Raw genomic sequence first — 25,643 nt, 5'->3', positions numbered from 1 at the left:
GCTTATGATAACTCAACTCTTCTTTAGTTGATTTATTTCTCTTATGAGTTCACTATTCCCCAAAACAAGTTAATATTAATATATTTTTGCTTCATTATTTATCTATAAATGAAAGCAATCTGTCACATGTCCTGCTCAGGTATAGTTGCTGTTGATAGTAATATTTAGTCTTCCAAATGTCTATAGTTTCTACCTTTATTATGCAGGCTTCATTAATATTTATGTTGCCAGTAACGTTATTTTCTTCATATTAGTGTCCTGTTCTGAAGGTTTATAGTAGACCTATGGAATTATAACAACCAATCAACCAAAAAAAAAAGAAAAACATACCAGCTTTCCATTACTACACCAACAAGTTATTTTAAACAAATGGATTTTATTCATGTTCAATTCTGATTTAATTAAAGCTTGCAGCAACAGCTTCCAGAAACTACACATCATCTTAACTTTTTCTCTTTTCCGTATCTTACACGAGCAGCTCTAGTTATTTCATTTTACTTTCAGAGATCTTTGCATTAATGTAAAGATATGTTAGTTATTTTCTCTTGAGTTTGTCCAATTTCCCAGCTGAATTAGGCAGTCTTCCTCTGTCTTGTATCCCTGACTTCTGCTCTTAACACTCTCATCACTGTTCATATTTTTCCTTTCTCCTAGACTACTGTTCTTCATTTTCTGTAACCTATACCACTCCATTTGTCAGTTTGTTTCTTCTTCTTTATTAAATGTAAGTAGACTGGTTATCTGAGACTCTCTGATTTAAAAAAAAAAAAAAATCCCAAGGGACCAGCTTTGATCTTAGATATGATACCTGGGCTTACTTGCATGAATTGACTCCATCTGTTGAGAAGAATTCATTTTTCTGTTAATGCCTCCCAGAAGTTGGACATCTCCCCTCAATCTCCTGTTCAGCATCGTTATCTAGATCTGGATTTCCAAAGAACTGCTGCCTGCGGGCTCCACTTCTGAAGGCTTTATAATCCCAAATACCAATTTTAATAAGCAAAGTGAGTTTTTGTTGTCTCACTCAAAAATCCTGAAACTCCATTTGTGGTGAGATTTCTGCTATGAGAACTGTTGGACTAGTAACACTCTTGTGTTCAATGACTTCTCACTTATATGAATTTTGCCCATGTCTCCTATTTATTCATGGTTTTCAATGGAAATCAGGAAGTTGTTTGGCAGCACATGAAGAGCAGTCAGTGGTTTTTCTGCATTTGAATCCTTCTCAATCCACAGTCAGCATCTTAAATCTTTATTATGTCTGAATCTGCTCAGTGGGCAGGCCTCTTGATTTTTAATGTCTAACCACAAAGACCCAACTCTTTTGATGTCGTAGTGAACATTAAGCTCTCTCCCATCTGTTTTATTCCTATCTAAGGATCATTCTGCCTTGTAGAAATTCTTATGTTTCCTATGTATCATCTTGCCATTGTTTTTTATCTAGTTCATGATGATCTCTTTTCTTCCTCAAATTATACTATTGAGACGAGCTTCCCTCCTCCTATCTATGCCACCCCTTCTTATTTTGGCAGAAAAGAGGATATATTACTGCTACTGATTTGCAAAGGTACTTTGCAGTTTCCAGAAAATCCCAGTCCTTCTAACCACCTTAATGGTGCTAATTAAAAAAAAAAAAAAAAAAAACCTCCTCTTTTTTTTACCCTATCTCTTTTACTATTGGCTTAATCAATTTTTGTGTATCTTTTAAACAAGGATTTTAACATTTTTGGCCTTTCAGTTTATAGGAACATCACTTAATGTTAATGACACTGGCTGTTGTAAAACTCCAACTAATTTAAGTTAGTACTGATTTACGTTCTACTAAATAATCAAAGATTTTGATGTAAATAGCATCAAAACAATTTTATTTATCCAAAACTTAGATTCAATCATTTTTTATTTCCATTGGCCCATGGGAACAATATTGACAATAAGTGGTTTATTCAGACAATTCTTTTTTCTCTACACTGCTAGAAAACTTCAAGTCAAATACATACATAAAGGATCTGGGATTTGCATTTTAACTATTTAACTGTTTTGTTAGACATTGCACTCTACAGACTATTAAATAGTAACACTAATTAATTTAGAAGTGTTTTTTAGTGGGAAAAACCATAAAACTGTTCAATTGCTCATTTTTCCATGAAGACAGGTAGTTGCTGCAGCTATACAACAAGGGTGTTTGCTTGTAGTTGTAAAAGCCTATTTTATGCTTTAATACTTTATTCCTTTATGGAATAGCAATTTATTTCTTTAACAGGTTAACATCATGCCATCACAAGGGAAAACAGAATTGGTAACAAAATGGAAGATTATTTTTCCATTATGTAAATAAGTACATTTGTATTAACTCTGGACATTTGAGTGTATGTTCTAATATTGAAAATAGTTTGTATGTAAAAAACCTGCTGATTTTAGTAGTTATTTTTTCACTTTTGTGAATTACAATGCATCATACCCAGTATTTCTTTTTTTTTAAAGTTGTCTTGTTTATTGTCAATTATAATATGTGAATTTTAAACCAATTCAAATTTGCAATGGTGCTTTTATTTTGGACTAGAAAAATCAATCATTCTTTCAAATGTTAAACACTAGCTTACTCTTGAAAATCAGGTGTTTTTTTCATTTTGATTTGTTTTTGGGTGTTTGATTGGTTGTTTTTGCTATAGCAAATGAAAAAAATATATGTGTGTGTCACAATTACTTCAAAGACAGGATTTATCTAACACAGTGTTAGCCATCCCAATATTATTGTTACTTATATTCCTCTGTGGGGTGTGATAGGTCGCTCTGTGGATACCTGTTCTGTCCAGAAGCTGTAAAGAAGTCAAAAGGTTAGGTTAATCCAGACTCCTAATTTTGAGGCAGCTAAAAAATTCCATTCCTCACACATGCATTTTATGTAGATACATATGTGAGATCCCAAGTCCTTAATTTAGTCTCATTACAACAGAAATATTTTGACATGAACTTGAGATTCAAGCTATCTAGCTGTGTGCTTTGACTAAATCCATATTATGAGAATTTATGATGAGGAAGGATTTGAAAATGACAGAATGTAAGAAAGTTGGTTTAAAAATAACAGACTGTGGAAAAAATCATTTTATATATTCACCTCATATATTATTTTGCAACCTATGTATTGTATTAATATGAATATTATATAAAGACTGTTATGATTCAATTTGGGCATGAAGCTTTCTCAAATTATGTTTTTCTGAATATACATTTACAAATGCTGGAAATCTTTAACCCATATTTGCTGAAAATAAATATTATTTTCTGTATACAGAAGTCAAATTATGCGATATTTACACTGATATTCTTATTGGATGTTTTCTTTACAGAGTGTTCTGATTTCCCTTACTGCTAGACAAATGAGATATCAATGAACTTATATTATTTTGATGAGACTTTTCTTTGAAATTATACCTAGACTTTGAAGAGTCATTCTAGCAATGTTTTTAAAGTTTCAAAGTGAGAGATATTAAGCTATACAGGGCTTGTGACTTAAAAGCAAACCTTAAATGCAATTTGCAGATGTGATAGTGCACTAGCTGGGATGCCAGACCTTGGCTGGAGGGTTTGGAGTTTTGGAAGACCTTGTTTGGTTAGTTCTTTTTCCTGGGGCTGTTGCTTTAGCCTGGACACTACTGTATACCTGAGAGCAGTATGGAGTGTTCTCCTGTGGAATTGAAATCACAAACTAATCAGTAGACTTTGAGTTTATTTCCCTGTACGTGTGCTTTTCTTATGATACTGCCTGGTTTACATGGTTCAGAGCTATGACAGCTGGGATTGATCCCGTGCTTAGTGAAATCAACAGCAAAATTTCCATGGTAAGTAACAATTAGAGTTTCACAATCCTTGAAAATATTTAAGTACACATTAACAAAAGCTTTACTTTGCTGCAGGTATGAACTAGCAAGAAATAACTCCCCAGAGTAAGAGAAATAGGCAGGAATGTGCATCATGGCCATGACTGCCTCAGGGAAGACAGGCAGAGTACTTGTAAGCGCTGCTGCTTTGTGCATCAGACTTGCTTTAAGCCAAAATCTCTCAGGAAGTCAGTACATGGAACCAACTTTTCGAGAGGTAACTGATTGAGAAAGTTTGGCAAGCTCGATGTCCATGTTCAGTGAAGTATATGATTGAACAGACAGAAAGATTCTTTACATATACACATTCACAAAAATAGTATGTCCAAAGTAATGTATCTATTGCGAATATGTAAAAAGCAAAAATTAATGCTGGATTCACATGAAAGCACCACTTAGAAAACTGATTTTCCTGGTTTCTTATCTTTAGAAGGCAATGGTCTTACTGACATGACAAATGAAGACCACAAGACCCTGCAAAACAATCCCTGTCTGCTTCCTAGTGCTGATATTATTGTTTAATCAATGAAGAGGATAGATTTTGTTATAAAAAGTGAAAATATATTATTGACTTCCTAAGGGATCCCAGTGAAAAAGCATACAAATAGTATTACTATTTTATCTGTAAAAGTAAACAGAATACACAGAAATAAACTTGAGTCTTTAATTATGGGAAATGCTTATTCAGACTGGGGGCAGAGAGTTACAGTCATGTTTACCCAATAGAACTGATAAGTGCTACTAAATTCAGTTGAGTATTTTTCCAGCTGTTTTCAAAAGCTTTCCATAAATCTGTCGAAATCTGGAAAAAAGTTAGTAGAGAACAGAACGTCTTGCTAAACAAATATGCTCATTACTATGCCAGAGGGTGGGAAGATGAGATTTGGTACATACTTCATGGTGGCAATATGACTGTTGTGTAATTTTGGCCACCAGATTCACATATGCATAATGAGTATGGCACTTTTTGGAGGATTAACACAAAACATGGGCATGGAGAAGCAGCAGCACCGAGGGCTCAGTTCAGCGTTTAGTGAAAGATCCAAGAGTAGACTATGCTGAAGAAAGTGATTTAGTTTAGCAAGTGTAGTTCTTCAAATATATATGTACGTATGTTTGCAATTTTGTGTAACGTGCTCTGTTTCACTTTTTATTCATCAATAGAAATTGCATTCTCATTTGGGGATTTTTGCAGAGAGAATCTTTCAGTCATTGCAATTACTCAATTTATTTTCCTTATATCAAACTACATTTATAATTACTTTGAGTAAGCAGATACAGGCATTTAATACATAGAGAATTGTTGAAAACAAAAATTTAAAGACAAAGCTTTAAAAAAGATAATTTAAAACTCTGTCATCATTCTAGCCTAATTACTTTCTGCACTAGTAGAATATTTATATCTTTGAGAATTTAACCTTGTATTTAAAAGAGCAAATTATCTGTTGTATAAATTCATTAGGCCAACTCTTTTGTTTATGCAGTTTGAATTTGGCTAGAGTTATAGTACAATACATACACAAGGGATTGGCATTAAAAACTAATGTGGGGTTAGAGGAGGGAAAGATGATTTCAACCCGTTTTAGCTTTGCATATTTTTATTAAAAAATATGAAGATAAACAAACAGATGTTCCTTATTTCTCTTTACAGTGATTTAGCAAATTAGAATTTTCTCTCTTATATCTGAGCTAAAACACTGTTATCTCTTCTATGTCATCTCCTTTGATCTGAGAAATAGAGGGATTAAAAATCACAGAAGTCCTGCAAACAAAATCTAAAGTCCCTTGGAAAAATTGTGTAAATTAATTTGGATGCATCACTGTGAAACCCAAACTCAATCAGCTTTTGTTCTAGCTAGAAAAAAGAGAGAACTCTCTGTACCTCATACCAGCCAAGGGATGTTTATTATGTGCAGAGTGCCTGGTGGGAAAGAGTTAGCTATAGTTTTTACACAGGTTAGCAAGTAAAGGGGAAAATAGAAGGAAACTTAATAGATCTGAATTAATAATGTGAGACATTGGTAAAAAAATCCTGAGACTACATGCAAAAGAAAGGTTATCTTTCTACAAATGCAATTAAAATGTCGTGTCATTGAAAATTATGACGTCTATGTGATGAAATTAAGACTGAATAAATAAGTGTTTTCATGAAATGCTTCTGAATAAAATAAAACACCTATGGCTCATATTCAAGTTCATTAAAAAAAAAAAGAACTAGTAAACTAACATGTAGTGTTTTAATTTAACAAACAGACTTTGTTTGTTTTACAATGGGAGAAGAAAGAGTATGACTGTACCTTTGTGGTACTTAGATGGATAGTGATTATATTACTTATTGTCATATTGCTTGCTTTTTTATTCCAAGTCTGACAGGAATCAGATCAGTCATCCTACAAACAATGGACTAACATGAAAACAGCTTCAAAATATAACTCTTGTTGACTGACAGGTGTTTTTATCAGATAACACTTATAGAATTATATTTACTTTTACTGGAGTTGACATATTCTCTCTATATAAATATGCATACATAAACTATTCATCTATATGTACACCTGTATATATACATTTTCATATATATACATGGATATATGTGGATATACATATACATACATCTCTCATGTGTATCTGGCTGTGCATATACATACATACCCTCACCTATGAATAAATCATGTATCACAGAGAGAGAGAGACAGACAGACAGACATGCATATCCATCTGTCAGGTTCACCAACTCTCACAATTCGGCATTGCTTGCCTCTAAGGACTGTGGCTGACAAGCTGCTCTTGCTAAGCACAATGTGGATTTGCTTCAGGAAATGCACGATGACATTTGATGGTCAGGACACCAGTCAGGCCTGATAGTGTGGTCAGTGGAGAGAGTTAGTCCAAGGGTGGCATCAAATTCAGAACTCTGTGTCTTCTGGATGAGAACATAGCTACAGGGATCCTGGAGAGACTGTGCCTCTTGTAAAGGGCATTAGGATAAAGTAGTGTATGATAGAAATGCTATATGCTTTCCACATCTGTGTGAGTGTATTCTCATGTGAATTACGTAAAAACAGGTCAAAGTAGGGTGATGGTAAAACAGCATGTGGCTAATCTACTTAATTGATATATTTGCTTCTTTTATTTGCCTGGCTTAACTGAACAGCTAATGCCAATTTCTAGAGCATGAATTGGACAACATTATGTCTGTTGCATATAATCAAAAGAATGATATCCTGCCAGCTTCCCAGTTGTGAGCTGTAAAATTTGTCCTCTGGCTACATAAATCTCAAATTTAAAATGTTGTCATAATTTGCAAATATGCAGAAATTATTTACTTTCTGCATCTTGTTAGACTAAATATAAACTCTACTATTTATTGTTCATTATCCACTTATTTCTTTTCCTGTGAAGTAAAAGAAAGTCGTCCTGAAACCTGTAGGGGATGAGAATCAGTGCCAAATGAAATCTGAAATAAAATCGTCTGAAACAAGCAGCAAAGTTGTACATTCCTCTGCCATGTTTTGGTATATAGATTATAATCATTTCCCTTAGGATATAACCCTGTTCTCCTGACAACAGGTATTTGCTTCTGGCTATGGTTTTAAAAAGCATGTAAGTTACTTTAAAGCATGATTTTTATCAGTCTGAAATAGAACCGTGCTTCTGAATCATGGATATACTTTAAAATTGCTTTTCTTTCACCATAGTGACCTACTCTCAGATTCTCTAATATATGGACACAGATTACTTTTTATCTTTTTACCATTTCTACATATGAGAGAAAGTGTATAATTTTTTTTTTTCATACTGCACATTCTTTATTGTCTGAGAAACAAATTTTTGGCATGATATACCATTTTAGATGTTAGCATAGAGAGTACTCCAACTCATCCTATAGGACAGAATGTACTTTTTGTGACATCTCAGATAAAACAGTGATGACAGTAGAATGAAAATAATACTCAACCATTTGTTTAAATGACTGAATTGTCCAGTAAGTTAAAAGCAGATGCATTTAGCTTAAAACAGACACGAGTTTCTGACCACAGAAATTTCTGAGCTGGCTTTTATTATGAAGATGAATTTCAAAATTAATTCAGCATTCAGGGTGTGAGGAGTAGAAAACATTTTAGATGTCAACTTAAATATACTATATTTTCTTAATATGGGATTCAGTCATTTTTTCTTCTCTCTTATTTGTAAGTTGACCATTGAGTTATGAAATGGAAAAAGCTACTGCAAATACATGCTGAGAAAAATGGACCATGAAGGACTGTCTTAGGGCTACAAATCTGTGGGATGAAGCAAGGCAATCCACAACAGGATGGGCAAACCTCAGAAGCAGAGACACTGAGCAAAAGAGTTTGTCTTCCTTATGATTCCACATTTACTCTACAATAAAACAGATACTACTCAGAGCCCATTTTTATTCTCTTCTGTGAGTGACAATATTGCAGTAATAGAACAGCACCGACAAACTGGATATACCATCCTTTAGGTGTAAGATAACTCAAAAAGTGGCCCAGATTTTAATTTTCAGCTGCCAGGTTCAAAATCCTGAACCAGGACTCTGGCAGGGTACATCCACTCTGCAGTGGCATGATAACAAGTACAAGGTTCCATTTCTTGTACCAAAGAAGGTAGTCACCTTCCTCACTTGTTTTCTCACCACTGGTTCATAACAGTTGTTTGGCAATCGGTTTAGGGTGGGCAAATTCACAAGTACTTTGGTCATAACTTAGATAAGTAATTAATTCCTGTGTTTCTGTAAAGTTCACATCTTTGTCACCTTTGAAGTCATTATTAGATTGAGAGCTATTCAGGATCTTCCTTACCTTTGCCTCCTTTTCCAAAAATAGTCCGGTACTTTTCTCTGGATATAGCTATACACCCACTCAAAAGCAAAAAAAAGGTAATATGGTATCTAAAAGAGAATTAAAATCTGTCTTCAGTGAAAATCAACTTTCCATTTAGCAAAATTTGAATTTTGCAATGTTGTAATATATTTAACTATTGAGTCTAAAAATCACTAATCCCTCAATTTTTCAGGCTGAAAATCATTTGGGACAAGGACACCTATTTTCTCACGCAGTATGGAACACAGTGGACCTCTTATATTTCTGTTCTCAACTCACCTAAATGTGAAACAATGAGTTTTAAAATATAACCTATCTTTAATGTAAACTTGCCTTAGATTTATGCCCTTGCATTGTAAAATATGGGAAATAAATTTGAATGCTGGAAATTTTTTCGTAATAAAAGTCCAGACTATTTGGGTCAAGTTAATACAGAACCAAAATAATATTTGCAACCTTGAAAGTTAGTATGAAAATAGTTTCTCTCCTGTGTTCTCCAGAAAGGAACTGATTCTTGGCCTAGGTGATTTCAAACATACAGCTGTATTTTCTCATGATGAGGACACCTGCAAGCAAAAGAAATTAACTAGAAATATTGGTTTGAAAATTCTAACTACTCAGAATTTTTCGCAAAACAATGTTTCTTTAAATAATATTAATTTACAAACAAAGAAGTAAACCCACTTCATTAGCAATCATAAATTGTTTTTTACCTAAAAAAGGTCTAAAAGGTCTAAATAAGCCTGAAAGCAGAATGAAATACATTATTCAGAAAGTGTTTGTTGGCCAAAAGATAGAAAAAATTAAGTCAGAGTATGTATATTCTTTGCTTCCAAAATCCACTGATACTCAAATAGATGAAGAGGCAGAGAAAAGCTCCTATGTCATGGCTGAGCAGTAGGTAACAATGAGAAGGGGAGATGATTGAATCCATTATCAGATAATCACTGCTATGATGGAAGTGGCAAAATACAAGATGTCTCCACATATTAATGAGCATGGAAATAGTGTCTTCTAAAGAGGGAGGAGAAGAACTATCAGCAAAAGCAGTAATGTGGACTTAACACTTATTCATTGAAATTTGTCAGCTAAAACATATATTTTTTTAAAGCTATGGTTCAGTGAAATACTTCATATCAAGTCCAGAAACTTTAAATTTTTGTGAAAAATCTCAGAGAGCATCTAAATTAGTATTTAATTTAGCTTTGCAGTTTTTGGTTTGTTGGGTTTTTTTCTCCTTTAACATCTTGTTAGGAATATTTCATCATGTTCAAAGCTCAGGACAACATCACATGTTACTCTGCATGTCTTAGCTTGGCTGAAAGAGCTTTTTGTCTACATTTTTTTCTCTCTTATCTGATTAATTCAATTTAGCCATTTGCTCCTCCTTTTCATAACTGAAGTTTTGACTGATGCTGTGCATTTTGGTAGCGAGAGTAAACTGCTTTCTGATACAACTCCATTAGTACTGATAGAAAACTGGATGGATGCATGCTCCTCCTGTCTCATCCTCCTCTCTTTCATTCTTTTTTTTTTTCTTATTATTACACAATTTGTATTTCAAAGACCTATCCTGATGTTCAACCTTTTCTCTAACTTGGTTTGTGAAATTTTATAGGAGCTCAAATCAAAATGGTTACTTACAGCATTTTCTGCTAACTGCAGGATACTAAATGTGTATTGAGAAACAATGCCCACAATGTTGCTGGAATTAAGTTTGCAGGTTTAAGGGCATTATAGAGACGATAGATCTGAGGTCTAGAAATAAAACAAAAACATGTCATCCTGAAGTTTTGACACTGGTTTAACAGTATACAAATTCTGCTTTTTAACTTTCATTTTTAAGAAACATGTTAAAATACTAAGATACTAACCAGCTATACAATTACTACATACACCCAGGTATAGAGTACTACTAGAAAACTAGAGTTTTCTGTTAGTAACAGAATTTTGCGATCAAGAAAAATGTTGTCTGGACATGTACTTCAAACTACTTCAAGCACTGAAGAACAATGAGTTATTTCTGCTACTTAAAAGAATTTCATGAATTGTAAATGTCTTCATTGAGGGAGAAGGATATATAATGTAAAAGTACGGCTAAACTTATAACCTAAATGCTTACCTTTTACATGGACAGAGCACACATCCTTGGACTGGAGAAGCAGCATGCTTTTGTTCCCCGTGACTTTACCCTGATTTGCGTATTGCACCATGATTCACGGCATTGCAGTCGTCTGTGTGAACATCAGCATGCCCACAGTTACCCATGGCACGATACCTGCGGACAAACCTACCAAGGGCAAGTGGAGCAATTGCTGTGACTCACTTACCTCCAGCAGTGAGTCTGCTGCTGTGGTTTGTTCCTCTGTTCACACACGTTCATAGACACACACAGTGCACCCCTTTTCTTACTCAGAGAGATAACCCTACCAGGGTGATGTTAGTAAATATGAAAAACAAACATCAATATAAAACCTAAAGTGTGCCACTTCTAGCCCATTTAAAATATGCCAGTACTCACTCTGAGTAGTTTTGCTTAGTAGAAAAGGGAAACAATTGAAGAATAACCTCAGAGGATAATTAAAGAAATAACCTAGGGTTTTGTGTTAGCTTTCCTTGACATATTTTCTTTACAAGTTTCCCTTTAACTTTAATAAAGTTTTGCTTTGAGCTTCTGAACCTGCATCGGTGGATTTTTTTTTCCTCATAATGTAAACTTTACCTTGCAGGTAAAAAAAAAAGAAAATTAAGTCATGGAGTATAATCATCAGATCATAAAATGAAAGGATTATGAGTTTTATACAGGCTAAAAAAATCTTGGAATTAATTATTGTTTTGTGAGTTTCAGGTACATGTGAAATATCAGATTAATAGGGCCTTATTCCATTCCTATTTGATGTTAGAAGAGTGTTAAGTGAGAAAATGTAACTTGTGCTGAATTTAAGAGCTCTTCAAACCAGGAAGATGTTGGAAAGTGATTAAGGGCTAGGCCCAGACAGCTTCACCAGCTTTAATAGTTTAAATTAATACAAGCCATAGGTTTAGGAGTTTTAACCTGAATAAGATGAATAAAATTTCATATCAAACAAAACACCCGTTTAAACTGAAATATCTTGTCTTCAAATTCACATATATAATCTCTGATATGAGCACTATCACTCTCAATCTTTCCTTTCAATGTAGGATTACAAAACCTATACTGTTGCTCATTATATACTTCTGTGAGAGAGATGCAGTAGAAAGAAGTGAAGTAATCAATCAAAGGCAGACATAGTTACAGCTCTGAAAGATCACAGAGTATGAAAAATTACTAATAAGGTACACATTTTCTTATATATTAAACAGGCAAATCATTCTCATTTATGCTATATATGCATGTCAAGCATTTTAAAGACAATATCTAAATTGTAATCTAGTTATGATCATGAAATATGTTTAACATTTCTACAGAGTTTTATGTTTTTGAGTCCCAACAATATTCAGAACTTCTTTTTTCATTGTTCCGACAAAGCAAAGGTAAGTTGCCAACAATCATAGAGTAGTATGAGAGTTGTATGAGTTGCCAACAATCATAGCCTTTGTATGAGAATAAGAGCTAAAGGTTTCACTGTCCAAAGCATAATCTATTCTAAATTCCTTTGCTGAAAATATAAATAATGGAGTATGTCCCTGTATATATTCAGAAACTCAAACCAATTTTATAATTTTTCTTTTACAGGTATTACAGATGGCTTTACCATGTAATTTCTAGAACATTTAATGTCCCATTAGCATCCTATTACTAAAATAAAAAACATGAATAGATATTGATCATGCCAAAAAATAAAGAGTCAAACTACTAACTCGTTTCTTCAAGGGGTGCGGAAACGTATAAGTCAACACTGATTTCAGAGAATAGCCTGACACATTCCAAGGAAATTATTTTTCAGTTCTGCAGCTGAGGCTTATACCACATGTCCTAATAGCTACAGCAAGAAAGTCAAAGAGAAATTTTGATTTGAGATGAACTCATTTTTGGAACTGTGCTCTAAAAGGTAAAAATTGGTAGGAAAAAGGAAGACACAATCCTAACATATATTTAGAGACAGTACTACTTCATCAATATAATTTTGATTTCATGTTGAAAAATCTAGATCTGAGACAGCAATTTTTTTCAGAAACAATAGCACTAACTTAACTTTGTGCCCTTGTACTCTGTTGTTGTACTCTGTAATTTCCATTCCAAATAAGAAAAGCCAGCAATCTCTTGCCATATTATGTCAAAGTGTAAATCCAAAGCAAACATCAGGATGTAATAAATCATCACCTTTTAACACAAATTTCTCCAACGTAGCCCATACCCCTTGACTTTCTTCTTTATTAAATCATAAGGCACTATACACTCTGCTGTGTGCTGTTTCACTTGGTCAGGGGACCATGTGCAGCTGGGAAGCCAGCACCATAGCTCCAAACAGCTCCTTGACCTTTCAGGATGCTGCTGATCAGGTCCATCTGAATCACAGGAATGCAAAAGCACTGAATGTTGCAAATTCCAGGGTAATACCATATTGGCATCTGAAGAAGGCCAAGCTCTATTTTCCCTTCTTTGTTCATAGCCATTGTTCCAAAGGGAAATCAACACACTCCATGCATTTGCTCAGTAGCCCTGCCATCCTTTTATCAAAGTGTTTTTCAGTGCTTGATCTTGCTGCAAAGTGGGAATGGAAATTTGGAGACACATGGTGAGGAAGGGACTGTAGTAGTGTGCTCTTCCACAAAGCAGCACGAGCACAAATTGTAGGACATTTTATAAAATGGCAACAGATGTTTACCTTGACTATACAGACCTAAGGTATTTTTTTCCCCTAGCCATATAAAATTAATATTAATCATCAGTGTGATATTAAACAGTACAAGTTAATAGGACTTTCTACACAGAGATGATGAAAAGGAACTTTCTTTAAAATGCTCAAGCAAAGAGAAGATGGGTTATTTTACTAGCAGTGCCATGCAGCTTCTTGTCCTGTTAAAATATTTTTATTATTACTAATTACTTATGTTCTAAGGGTAAAACAATGGTTTCTCTGTTCATACGTAGATCATTTCACACTGCCAGAGTGCACATGAACAAGCTTGTGTTTCGTCAACTAAGAGTAAGCCACAGTCTTGATGATATTTAAGGTGCAACACAGAGTGCAAATTTGACCAGTTCTGTGTGCTTTTCTCTGGAAGAAATTTGTCCTACAACATTTGACATTTTTTATTTATTCGTTTCACATAGTCCTAGTAACAGATTCATATACTTCTATATATTATATATATTTTCCAATAGGCTAATTTAGGGGTGCTGAGCTTTTTCCACAAGGACCTAAGAACTTCTAAGATCAGTTTTATTTGGCTGAAGTGAGAATGGAAATTCCATTTTAAAGCTAAATTATGCAGCTCTCAATTAGGGAAAATTGAAATAAGGGAAGAAAACAAAAGCTAGAAGGTTTGTACACCCCTCTCCTTCTGCTATCTGTGTTCTTGAAGGTCAGTCCTTGCTCTCAGTCCCTGAGTGGTGTTTTAGTGAATGCCAGTGACTTTCTCAGTGACACCACCTCTGCTCTGGTCCCTAGAAGCATATTCTGGTAAGGCTGAAATTTGTCTCTAACTTGCTACCCACTGCAGTCTCTTTTATGTCTGTGTGAGACTGAGCAGCTCTCACGGTTGCCACTGCCCCTCTGTAGTTTCAGAGGAAAGATGCAATATCCCTCCGGACATCCTACCTGATCTCATCTTGTCAAGTACAAGTAAGTCCTCTCCAAAACAAGACAGAGCAGCCAATGCTTTGCCTTATATTTGTATTTGTCAGTCATTTTTACTTTGTTACTGCTTAAAAATAAGTCTTGATCTAATTGTATTAAACACTGCATGTACCTAACTGATGATAAAGTGTGTGTCCCTAAAACCTTTTAGTCTAAAGGATAAGACATAAATACCAGACGAAACAATCACCAACTGGATGAACTTGAGGGACAATGTGCTAAAAAAAAAAACCAAACTAACTACAGTTTAATGCACTCTGCATCACAGCCACAATTTTCCCATTTGTTTCTGACTGATAACAGACTGAGAGGTAGCACTTCCCCTGTTAATGCTTAAGTTGGTAAAATGTTATGTTAAAAAAAATGTTGGGACTTTAGTGGAATGAATACAATCCTTGAGAGGTTTTGGCCTTCTAGTTACTTTCAAATGAAAATAAATGCAGTAAGCATCAGAGTGATTGTTTGCTGTCTTATACTATTAACAAAACTGGTAGTTCTAATAACAGGCAAGTCAAAGAAACTGAGTGCTTCTCAGTCTCTCAGCCTTTCTGTGGGTTATCCCACCAAAGTCAAGAGTTGTACAAGATTGGATTCAGGCATAAGAGGTTGAAAATTAAAGTTTTGGTTTAGGAAATTAATGTAAATAAACCAAATCAAAGTGCAAAGAAGGGAGAGATTTCTTTTTCCTTTGCCTTTCCAGAGGGAAGAAAAAATCTATTAAATGGTACTTCCCAGCAAAAGTGAATCTAAGGAATTTTTGCTTAAAATAGCTAAATGTGTATTATATTCACAATTCTTTTATCAGTCCTTTAATATATTCCCATAATTTTTCCTCAGTGGAAACCAGCAACTTATGTCCATTGTAATTATGATTCACTATAATTGTGTTTTCTTGAAGAATTTTGTCAAAATTTTCAAAGGATAGCAATCCAAAAAAAAATTAGAGGCATTATTTCTGTAATTATTCACCTAAGAAAAAAGCTGAATTTTAATATTGTAATGACATCTAGACAATTTTCTATTTAAAATAAATCTTAAATTTTAGGTTTATATCCCAATGTAGGGGGAGGGATGTAGAGAATTTGTGTCTTGTTTAGCTTTATAAACAACATTTAAAGGTTCAGATGTATTTATCAAAGTGATTCTTCATTCATTTCTGCTTCTGCCATGTGGTTTATTGATTTATTTGTTCTACTGAAAATTTTCTGTCAGCTGTTCACTTTGGCCACCTTACTTTTCAAAAATATAATTAGTAAGCAAGCACTTCATCCTGGGTTATGGATGTGAGAACTTCTGGCAGAGGCAGCTACATGCGTTGTGGGCAGTTTGCTGAGTTTGCTGAGTGAGCCTGTGTCCATGGCCAGGTGCACTGTGCCCCTGTGCTGCAACTGAACTTCTTCCCTTCCCTCAACTGGGTCTGGTAAAGGTGGTTCAAGGTCTTCTGTCTGACTTTGTGATCTTTAACATGATAATGATAATTATAATATATTGCGCTATATTTAGGTACAATAATTTATCTACACCTCAGAGGGCTATGTTGCTTTTGTGGTTCTTTCATAGGTAATGGAAAAAATGTAATCCCATCTAGTAGTGAATTTAAAAGTGAACAAGTTTTCTGGATGTGTTTTGAAGTGTCTTCACTTTTTCTTTCCTTTCCTCTGATATGATCAATAGTTTTCGATTTGTCAGTCAGGCCATCTCAACTCGGCTCTTAATTTAGAAACTTCTGGAAATAGAATTTTTCACCTTCAGTTTTCTATTTAACACATTCCAATCATCACTTCTCAGGTAACATGAAAGATAATTTCTTTCTCAGCACAGGAGAAAAAAAATTTCTAGCTATTTTCAAAATTATTTTGAAAGAATGGATGGGAGCTGGACGCAGTTCTTGGCTCACCTTCTTTCTTTTTCTTTGTTGGTTGTTTTTTTTACTTTTTTTTTTTTTCTGGAAGCCCTAAAACTGATGAGAATAAAGCTGTTGAGACAGAGTAATTTTGAAATATTAGTTTGAAGTCTTATATTTCCCTAGTATCTTTTTAGCTAAGAATAGGTTACCCAATTATGTACTGAATAGCATAAACTACACCAGCAGGAGAGATGAAGAAATTATGTTGTTTGCTTCATTTAATTTATTTTGGCTTTTGAGTATAGGCAGAGGGAGGACACAAAGATTTGTGTAGTTCATAAATAATAATAATCTTTAGGACTAATTGTTTTCAAGATTTTGCTCCCACTACCACAAAACCAGGATACAAATCATAAAGTAAATAAATATCAGAAAATCTGATGTCCATATTATTATAGTATAACATAATACCTCATAAATATGTTCTTTGAATATTCATAATATACTTGATATTTTAAACTAGTACTTTCTTTTTCAGTTGTACTCAAGTGTCATGAGACCATTCTTAAACTCAAAATCTATAGAAATTCAAAGACAAAAGCTTTCTGGTTTTCTACTATAGTAGAGCTAAACCAAAAAATATTTGTTAGAATGTTATGAGAAGAGACATAGAAGGAAGAGAAGGAAAGCAAAATCAGGAACTATAAAAGTGAGGTAAAACATTAAGGGAAGAAAATAGTGATACAAGAATAAACTTGTCTGTAATTTCTTCTCAGTCTTGGCTTACATTTTTGACGCAGACAGAGACTTTTTAAATACTGTTCAAAATATAATCATTTATATATCTGAGATAACAGTCTCAACGGAAAATAAGATTATCATATACCATTTCACACATCAAATACTAATCTCCAGCTTAATATAGATCTTCCAGTTTGGAGTGGTTCATTAACCTCAAAAGATCTTAAGCAGAGATTCACTTTTAAGCCTACAATTAAATTCCAGTTACTGTTTTCTTTTACATATGATATTAGCCTGTCCTTATGTTTTTAGTAGATTTGATTGTGTTACTATCTTTTTTTTTGTTGGTAAAATATGTAGGTACCCCTATATTAGTTTTTCTATATGCATTTTATTGAGGAATAAGGGGAAATAAATTTTAATGGACAATGCATTGGGAATTGGTCAACAATTGCATTTATACTTCTTCTGCTGTCTTTTTGGCCTATATGCTTATATGGAACCTTTTTACTGTTATAGTTTAGAAGTCATTTAATTTTATAAAACACATCATGCTTTAAAGACAATGAAAGGAGAAAAAGAAGGTGTACAGTTTATTCAAACTGTAGGTAAAAGGAAGTCTAATGAGTCATTTTAAATATGTTACATTTTCTGTCAAGGCAAAGGAATGTGGATTTTTATTTGGTATTAAATAATTTTATATAGCCTTACTGGACTATTTATTCCTGCTAGCAATTATAATGCCTTTTAAATTACATTACACCATTGCATATGGTAAATAGTGTCTTTTCACAGAAATGTATACTAAAACCAGTAACAACAACACATTATTGTGAGGCAAAATTAATAGCTGTAACCAGTAGCAGTATTTCAGCCTCTGGTCGTCTTATAGCTGATAAAATATTTATTCTTAGGTTTGTCATGTAGAATTGAGATTGCTGAGCTACCACACTTACCAGGCATTATCAACTACTAAATATTTAATCAAAAATGATGTAGCAAATCAGTACTCTTATGTATTGTTGGTTCTTTTTTAGGCATCACATATCAACATGTCAATACTGCCCTTGGCTAGCACCATACTTACTGCTCCTAAAGAAGCCAAGAAGTTCCACACTAGGACATGTGCAACCCACAGCATGTTGCCAGTTAACCCTGAAACATGGGTATGGGTGCATTGATCAGGCAGCTGGTTTTGAAGTGCCACAAAAGACAATCTGACATATTACAGAAAACTGGAATTGTTGGTGATGACAGGCTGTGAACTGTTGTGGTCATTACAGTTTTAAACTGAAAGAAAATAGATTTAGATTCTTTACTGCGGGGGTGGTGAGGCACTGGAACAGGTTGCCCAGAGATGTGCATGCCCTGTCACTGGAAGTGTTCAAGGCCAGGTTGAATGATGCTTTGAGCAACCTGGTCTAGAGGAAGGTGTTCCTGCCCATGACAGGGGAGTCGAAACTAGGTAATCTTTAAGGTCCCTTCCAACCCACATCATTCTATGGTTCTATGGTTTCAGAAGCAGCTGAGCAACCCCAGCAGCTGTTTGGTACCTGACAGGAGCAGGGAGAGGCAGGTCAAGCCTAAAGTTTCCAAAACTGGAGACCAGAAGCTGGGAGGATGTCTGGGACTGCCACACTCTTCTGGGGAACTATATACGTCCAGTGTTCTTTCACCCTTCATTAGATACTTACTTTTGGCTACTATTAGAGGGATGGTACTGAGATAGATGGCCTTTTGGTCCATATGGCTTTTGTTAAGCTTCTGTTACCTCCTCTTTCAAATATGATTAGGAGACTGCAACAGTACATCTATTCCCACTTAGTACTTCGTGCATAGGGTTAACATTAAGCTTGATTCTTGGGAAAAATGTCAGAAATTACCATTTCTGTGACCTGAAGACCTTGATGTTTTAATTATGGTCCTTCTAATTACTGCTCTCATTCTGACCATAACATGGGTCCCATGCCTCCTTGATCATTCAGTCTCTGCTAACACCATTCCTCTTCTCTGCATGCTGTCATTTCTGCTTGCTAACTTATGTGGTGTCAGTGATTTCATACACTGATTAACTGAATTGCTTATTGAATGAAGACATCATTTTTTCCTGTTATCTTGTACTTTGCTCAAGCCTGCAACCTGCCCAAGACAAAGAAAGGCTGCTGTATTCAGTGAACCATTCAGATGGTGCACATGGTGGTCTCTGAAAAGATATTCAAGCACAATTGAACTTCTGAAGAATCTTTCAGCTCCTTCTCAACCAAGAAATATCTTTCAGATTAGGGTAATATGTTGCTGGGCTTTTTGAATGATACTTGTGACAACCTCATTTCTAAAAGTGACCAGGCTTCTGCAATTCTAGTATTTTTAGTAGTTTATTTTAAAGGATTCCAAATATTAATGAGGGTTGAGCAATTTTCCTGTGAAAATCAGGTCCCTTTGAAAATTTAAGTCCATCTATTATTTTTCTAAGAGCTTCACATCTCGAGAAGTCATGGGAAAAATAAGCATTCCCTGGCTGTCACTGTGTGAAGTAACCATCCTTTTGGCAAAGAAAAGCTTAGATATGCATAATTTCTCTACTTCTTATCTATGTGCCTTTTTTCCACATTTAGTCCCACGGAAACTATAGACATCACTATGTTCCAGATAGCTGAATAGATTCTTTTAAAGGCTGTACTTACCTTTTTTATAGTAACCCTATAGAGTGGTTTAGTTTGGTTTATTTGTAGAGATGTACATGATATTTGATTATTGTAAAAGCATTAATTCTGGCACAACTACCTTTCTCTTCTGCTTATTTCTCTTACTAACTATTAAGTATTCGGAAGAGGATATGTCTCTTGACAACCTACATATGATGTCAAGTGCATGTGACTTTGCTCCTAACCATAACCAACTAAAAAGAAAATTGTCCATGCCTGTAGATTTATATCCATTGGCACTGCTATATCTCTCCCCCACTGAAAGCCAGCATTTCAGCCATGCTACATATCTTGTACATGCATGATTTTGTTCTTTAATACATCACTCACTTTATAATGAAAACTGAAGCTGAGGTGTTTTAAAGCCATCCTATACATGTATGTTATATAGATATATAAAAAATCAAAACAAAACAAAACAAAGCCTTTTTGATGAATCAAGTGTTTCTCACCTGTAGAAAAATTAACAATGCACAAATTCAAGTCTTGATTTACAGTGTGTATATTTGCATGTTACCATTTCCTGAAGAAATGTTCTAAACATTTTATTTCTCTTTTCTCTCAATTCATGATCCACTAGTCCTTTAAAAAGAAAGTCCCTTCTCTGTAAAATTCTGAATAATCACATGCGTATAAATATGGTCTCACAATTTTTTCCAATTATGATAATTCACAGTATTAAAATACTGAAGTGAATTTTAAATTTTCTGTGCTACACAGGAGATATAATTTGAAAGTATATGCAGAAAAGAATTTGAGGCCCAGATTCATGACGGTGTTCCAGCTGCTCATTACTACAGGATATGATGGGAGGGAGATGGCATATATGGTCTTTGATCTCCCTTTTATTCTCTTCTTGTATTAGGTGGAGGTAAATCATATAAATCATTTCAGGTATGAACTACTTTGCTCTAATATAGATTTTTATTTTTTTTTTAGCAATTCAGCAAATATTTTCTTTACATATTTTTCAATTATTTAGATTGTATTTTAAATTTTAAAAATGCTTTAATTTTGTTATAGCATTACGAGCATTCCTAGCAATTGTGGCTAAAATCAAGCTCTCTTTAATTAGGCTCCGTCAATGTGGAAAAGACATTCTGAGGCATAAGCAGCATACATTCTAACTAGATAAATTATAAACAAGTTACAATTTTAATCCCAGTTTTGTATATGAAAGATATGAAAGACTAGATTGTATATGAAAGACTATAGAAAATGTAAGTGTTGTTCAAAATCCCATATAAATTTTCCAGCTTTTCTGCTACAAAGAAAGCTTGAAAATATGACCTGTGTGTGCTGAAAGAACCAAAAAAAGCTGAAACACAGATATTAAAGTACAAAGACATATTTTGAAATTAATTGCATTTTTTTGGTTGGTTATTTTTTTTCAGACATTTGGGGTTTTTTTATCATTTCTGCAGTGAAAATAGTTCTGTATATGGGAGTATAAACAGTCCTGATTCATAACTGTTTGCACTGATATGCAGAAAAAAATACATAAATTTATAGAATATGTACTTTACTTGTGTATGTTTTTAATATATTTAGCTTATCATTAACATGAATATTGTGTTGTATTTGATTTCAAATTAGTTTTTAGTCTTCACGCAAGCATGTTCCAAGTTGTGACTTGTTTCCATCACCTTCCTGTCATAAAAAATCTGACCCTCACAGATCTTTCAGGAGCATGTTCCTCCACTGTAAAACTAAACAGCTCCTTTCGTGCATCCTTCTGCTAAAATAATATATGAGCTCAAAATAGAGCTTTTATGACTTAAAATGGACAATGCTGGAGCTTGATGACAGATATGGACCCAAAAGACAAACACCACTGCTGAAATGCTTCACTGCTGAATTTACTTGGCTGTACCATAAACACTGACAGCTGTTTTGTTCCTCTGTAAGGAAGTGAGAGAAACACTCAATTTTGCAGTGCAATTCCCTTTACTTCAGGACAAGATGAGCTGTTCCTGAGATGCCCCAGTTTCTGTACATTGATTAGAAGGGGGGTATGGGTGACTAGAGGAGTCATATTGTGTACATTGTGTGTACTCCTTCACCTGTTATAAAAATTACTTCTCTATTCCTTGCCCTAATCCTATTCTCTAAACTTTACTGGTATATAAGCTCATGCAAAGGCATGGTCTCAATATCACACATTTGCTGCAGTTCTTCTGAGTCAGAGGTGTTTATTCACCAAGACAACATTTGTTTCTGATTTAAGAGTGTCTTAGCCTGACTAGAGCACATGAAATACTAATCTACAACAGTTTTACTTGTAAGATTTTAATTACATTACTCATATATATGCTAACTCTCGCCAATATTCACATGTAGATACCTTTTTAATATCATATTACATAGAAGTGCATATGAGTATTTTGAATGAGAACAGAATACACATTGTCATCATTCATCCATGAAATGTTTATTCCTTAGTTGTGTCTCCATGACTCAAGCTGAATTGTATATTACCCCTCAGTGAGTTCTATGGCAGTCCTTTGGCAACTTGCAAAAAGAAGCAATTTAAAGATGCATAAAATATTTTTAAATATCTGCACATCTGATTTTCTTAAAGTTCATACCAAAATAGATGTCTTTTACAAGCTATGAAGTACAGTGACCTGACAAGGCATAGGCCAGAACTCACTCTTAGTTAACTTCCGTTAATAAGTCTTTTAGTGTTTCCAGGGCTTTGTTCATGAATATATGTATGCAAGTAGATACATACAATTTTAAAAACTACCAGGCTGTTCTGTTTTCCCTCTACATGTTTAAGGGTCACCTGGGGTTTTCTTTACTCAGCAAGCTGGAATTGATTCACATGCAGTTCAGTTTGCTTTGTGTTGAAGAATCCAGAAAATCTAATTAGTTTTTCAAGAGATCCTTTGAACAGAGATTCAAGAGACCTCATCCAGATATTTCTTGGAGAAGTTCTTAGAACCACCAGGCACCTTTTTTTGTAGATGGACCAAGATTTGCAATGAAGGCTTGACATACATGATGATATTTGGTAAACCTATTGTAAGAGAGAATGCCACGGAATCTCTAGGTATTTTATTCAGTTTTACTTAAAAGTTTGGAAAGAGCATGCTAAAGGCTGTAGGTTAAGGGGTTAGTGCTGGGGAAGGGGGTGCAGTGTTATTTTTGGTTTGTAGTCCTTTTCAATATTGCTGGGGGGCATTATTTGTATCATGAAACAGCTCTGAGAGCAAACTATTTTTATATCTGCAAGAAAACTGCATATGCAGGCACAGTTGGATGAGTTTTATAGCAGAGGTATCTGTTTTTCTTCAAGATAAATATTTATTGTATTTTGTTTTGCTAATTTTTCCCCCCAGCACTGGTTTTTCATGGGTTTTCACTTCTTACTTTTTCATGTTTTGGTGCAAGAGTATGAACCAAAATAACAGGAATTAAGTTTTTCTAGCCCACTCAGGTATAGAAACTCAGTCCAGGTCAGGGCAATGCTGTCCTGGCATGGACCAGTACTCTGCAAAGCCCACCTTCCAGAATAGTGGAGAACAGCAACATGCAGTATGCCAGGCTAGAGGCAGGTTGCAACAGGTAGTTCAGTGATTTCAAAATTTGGTTTAACTTAGCCTGTCTGAATTCTTCCTCATAATCATGGACTTGTTGAACTATATAATTATTGACTTTGCAGTGAGAACTTGTTTAGTGCCAGCATTTGTCACTGTAGATGCATTTTCTCTGATTTTGTTAATCTTTCAGGAAATTCCCCAAATATAACATTCGTGTGTCACTCACTTTCCATAGCAAATGTCTGCTAACTGACTACTCCAAAATATTTACACAGATCTGTGGCCTAGCATGTGGATTAAAGGTACAAAAGGTAATTGAGATTAATTACAATGCATTACTGGTACATGAAGCTACACATTCAGGAAAATTTGCCTTCCAAAATAATTGAATGCTTCTACAGTTATGCATTTCTAACTGAATATAATTTTCAGCATCTTAATGTATCTACAGCTCTTGACAAGTTGCAGCTATACTTGTACTTCTAACCTATAAAATATGCTGCTTTAAAACTATCTCATCATTATGGCAGAAATTTCACTCCATTGTTTGATTCCTTGATGTCAAGATGACAAGAAGTTGAGCATTTTTCATTCATAAATACTCTGAGTACCTTAAAAAATATCTTACAGATAAATCTCCCTCATCATTCTTCATCTTAAAAAAATTATATCTACCCAAATCCTAAAACAATTAAATGTAGAAGAAAATCTAATCCTCTCATTATGAACTTAAAGAATCCATATTTTGTTGAGCTTACAGAGAAGAACACCCAGCTGTCAAGGATAGAAAAGTTCTGTATTATACTGACAGGCCATTAGCAATCCCCATTTATCACACTCTTTTTTCCTCTTCTCAGAAACATGATACAAATGTTATTGTCTCAAACTGTGTTTACTACACAAGCTGTGGCAGAAAAGTTAGTAGTTATAATTTTGGGGCAGGGGAGGATGTCTTTTACAAAAATGTTAGAATAGATCCATGAGCCATCATGGTTTGAACAGATTTTCCATCACACAATTTATTTCATTTGGGGAATTGTTATAACAATAGCAGAAAAAACATGGGGTGGTGGGTTTTTTTGCTGTAGTGTGTGCAGATCTTTGTTGTTACACTACAGCTCTCATGTCCGTTCCAAACATTACTGTACTCTAATGTGTTACGCCGGTATAAAGGGATAAATCCAAGAATATATCTTGAGTGCTTTCCCAGTTAAGCTGCTACAGTGAAACACTATTTCACTCACAGTTTCAGTGGCTGGCCTACGAGTGAACTGATAATCTGAACAACCCATATACATTAGGTGAGGAAATATAAACCTTGTGAAGTTCACTGGAGGCAGAAGTATTGCCTAGCTGGACACTCCCTTTTTACCCTGAGGATACCGTTGGTGGTGGTAGGAACATTTATCCACTTGGGATCTCATTTGCCAGGAGAGAAGTATATGATAACTATATCTATCTTGTAGCTCAGCAGTCAAGTTAGATCACTTTCTTGGGAAGTGAGAGATCTGGCTTGTAGATCCTACATAACCTACCAGTCAGGCTACATCCTCCACCTAGCAGACAATTGGTAGCCCATGAGGTACATTCAGTGTGGATGCTCCAGGGCTATCATTCTGAACTTGATGCACTGAACAGCTGGAGATCAGGGATGATGCTCCCAACCGAGCAACAAAAAGAGCAAGTTTCTCATCCTAATTCCCAGATCCTTCAGTCATCATCTGTACAATAAAAAGAAATGGCAATTATTCCTTCTGTTCATTCCAAGTTGTTCAGTCACTACTGCTTGGCTAGCTAACTAATTAGGAAAATAAAAACCTATCACATACTGAAAACCTCCCAAGAAACAAAATGAATATCCCATCCACATTGTGCTCAGCTGCAGCTTGGATGCACTGCCAGCAGGGCCTCAGTCAGCGAGTTTCAACACAAGGCAAGCCACACTTACAGTGGCCCTCTATGCTGCTTTGTTCAAGGTTAGATTGAAATACCTCAGGTGACAATGCAGTCATATAATAGCAAGCACATCTATCACTTTGCAGCAGAAATTATAGAACTTTGGGTTTACAGATGGCTTCCACAAATTTTTTGGTTCTGTATATGGTTTTGTTCAGTAAGTACACTTAATATCATTTAGAAGACTTATTTTTAAGTATTAGTAGTGTTCTTTAAGCCAAAAGTGTTTGCATCTTTTACTAATGTGACGAACTAAGAATACTTTTGCAGCATATGCTTTGAATTATGCTACTACATATATTTACAGTATCTCTCTCTTTTTAGGGGACAACTATAATT

The sequence above is a fragment of the Pipra filicauda genome, unplaced genomic scaffold, assembly GCF_003945595.2.
Source record: "Pipra filicauda isolate LSUMZ 115617 unplaced genomic scaffold, ASM394559v2 scaffold54_size4384275_pilon, whole genome shotgun sequence".
NCBI lineage: Eukaryota > Metazoa > Chordata > Aves > Passeriformes > Pipridae > Pipra > Pipra filicauda.
Note: the sequence above shows the minus strand (reverse complement) of the source record.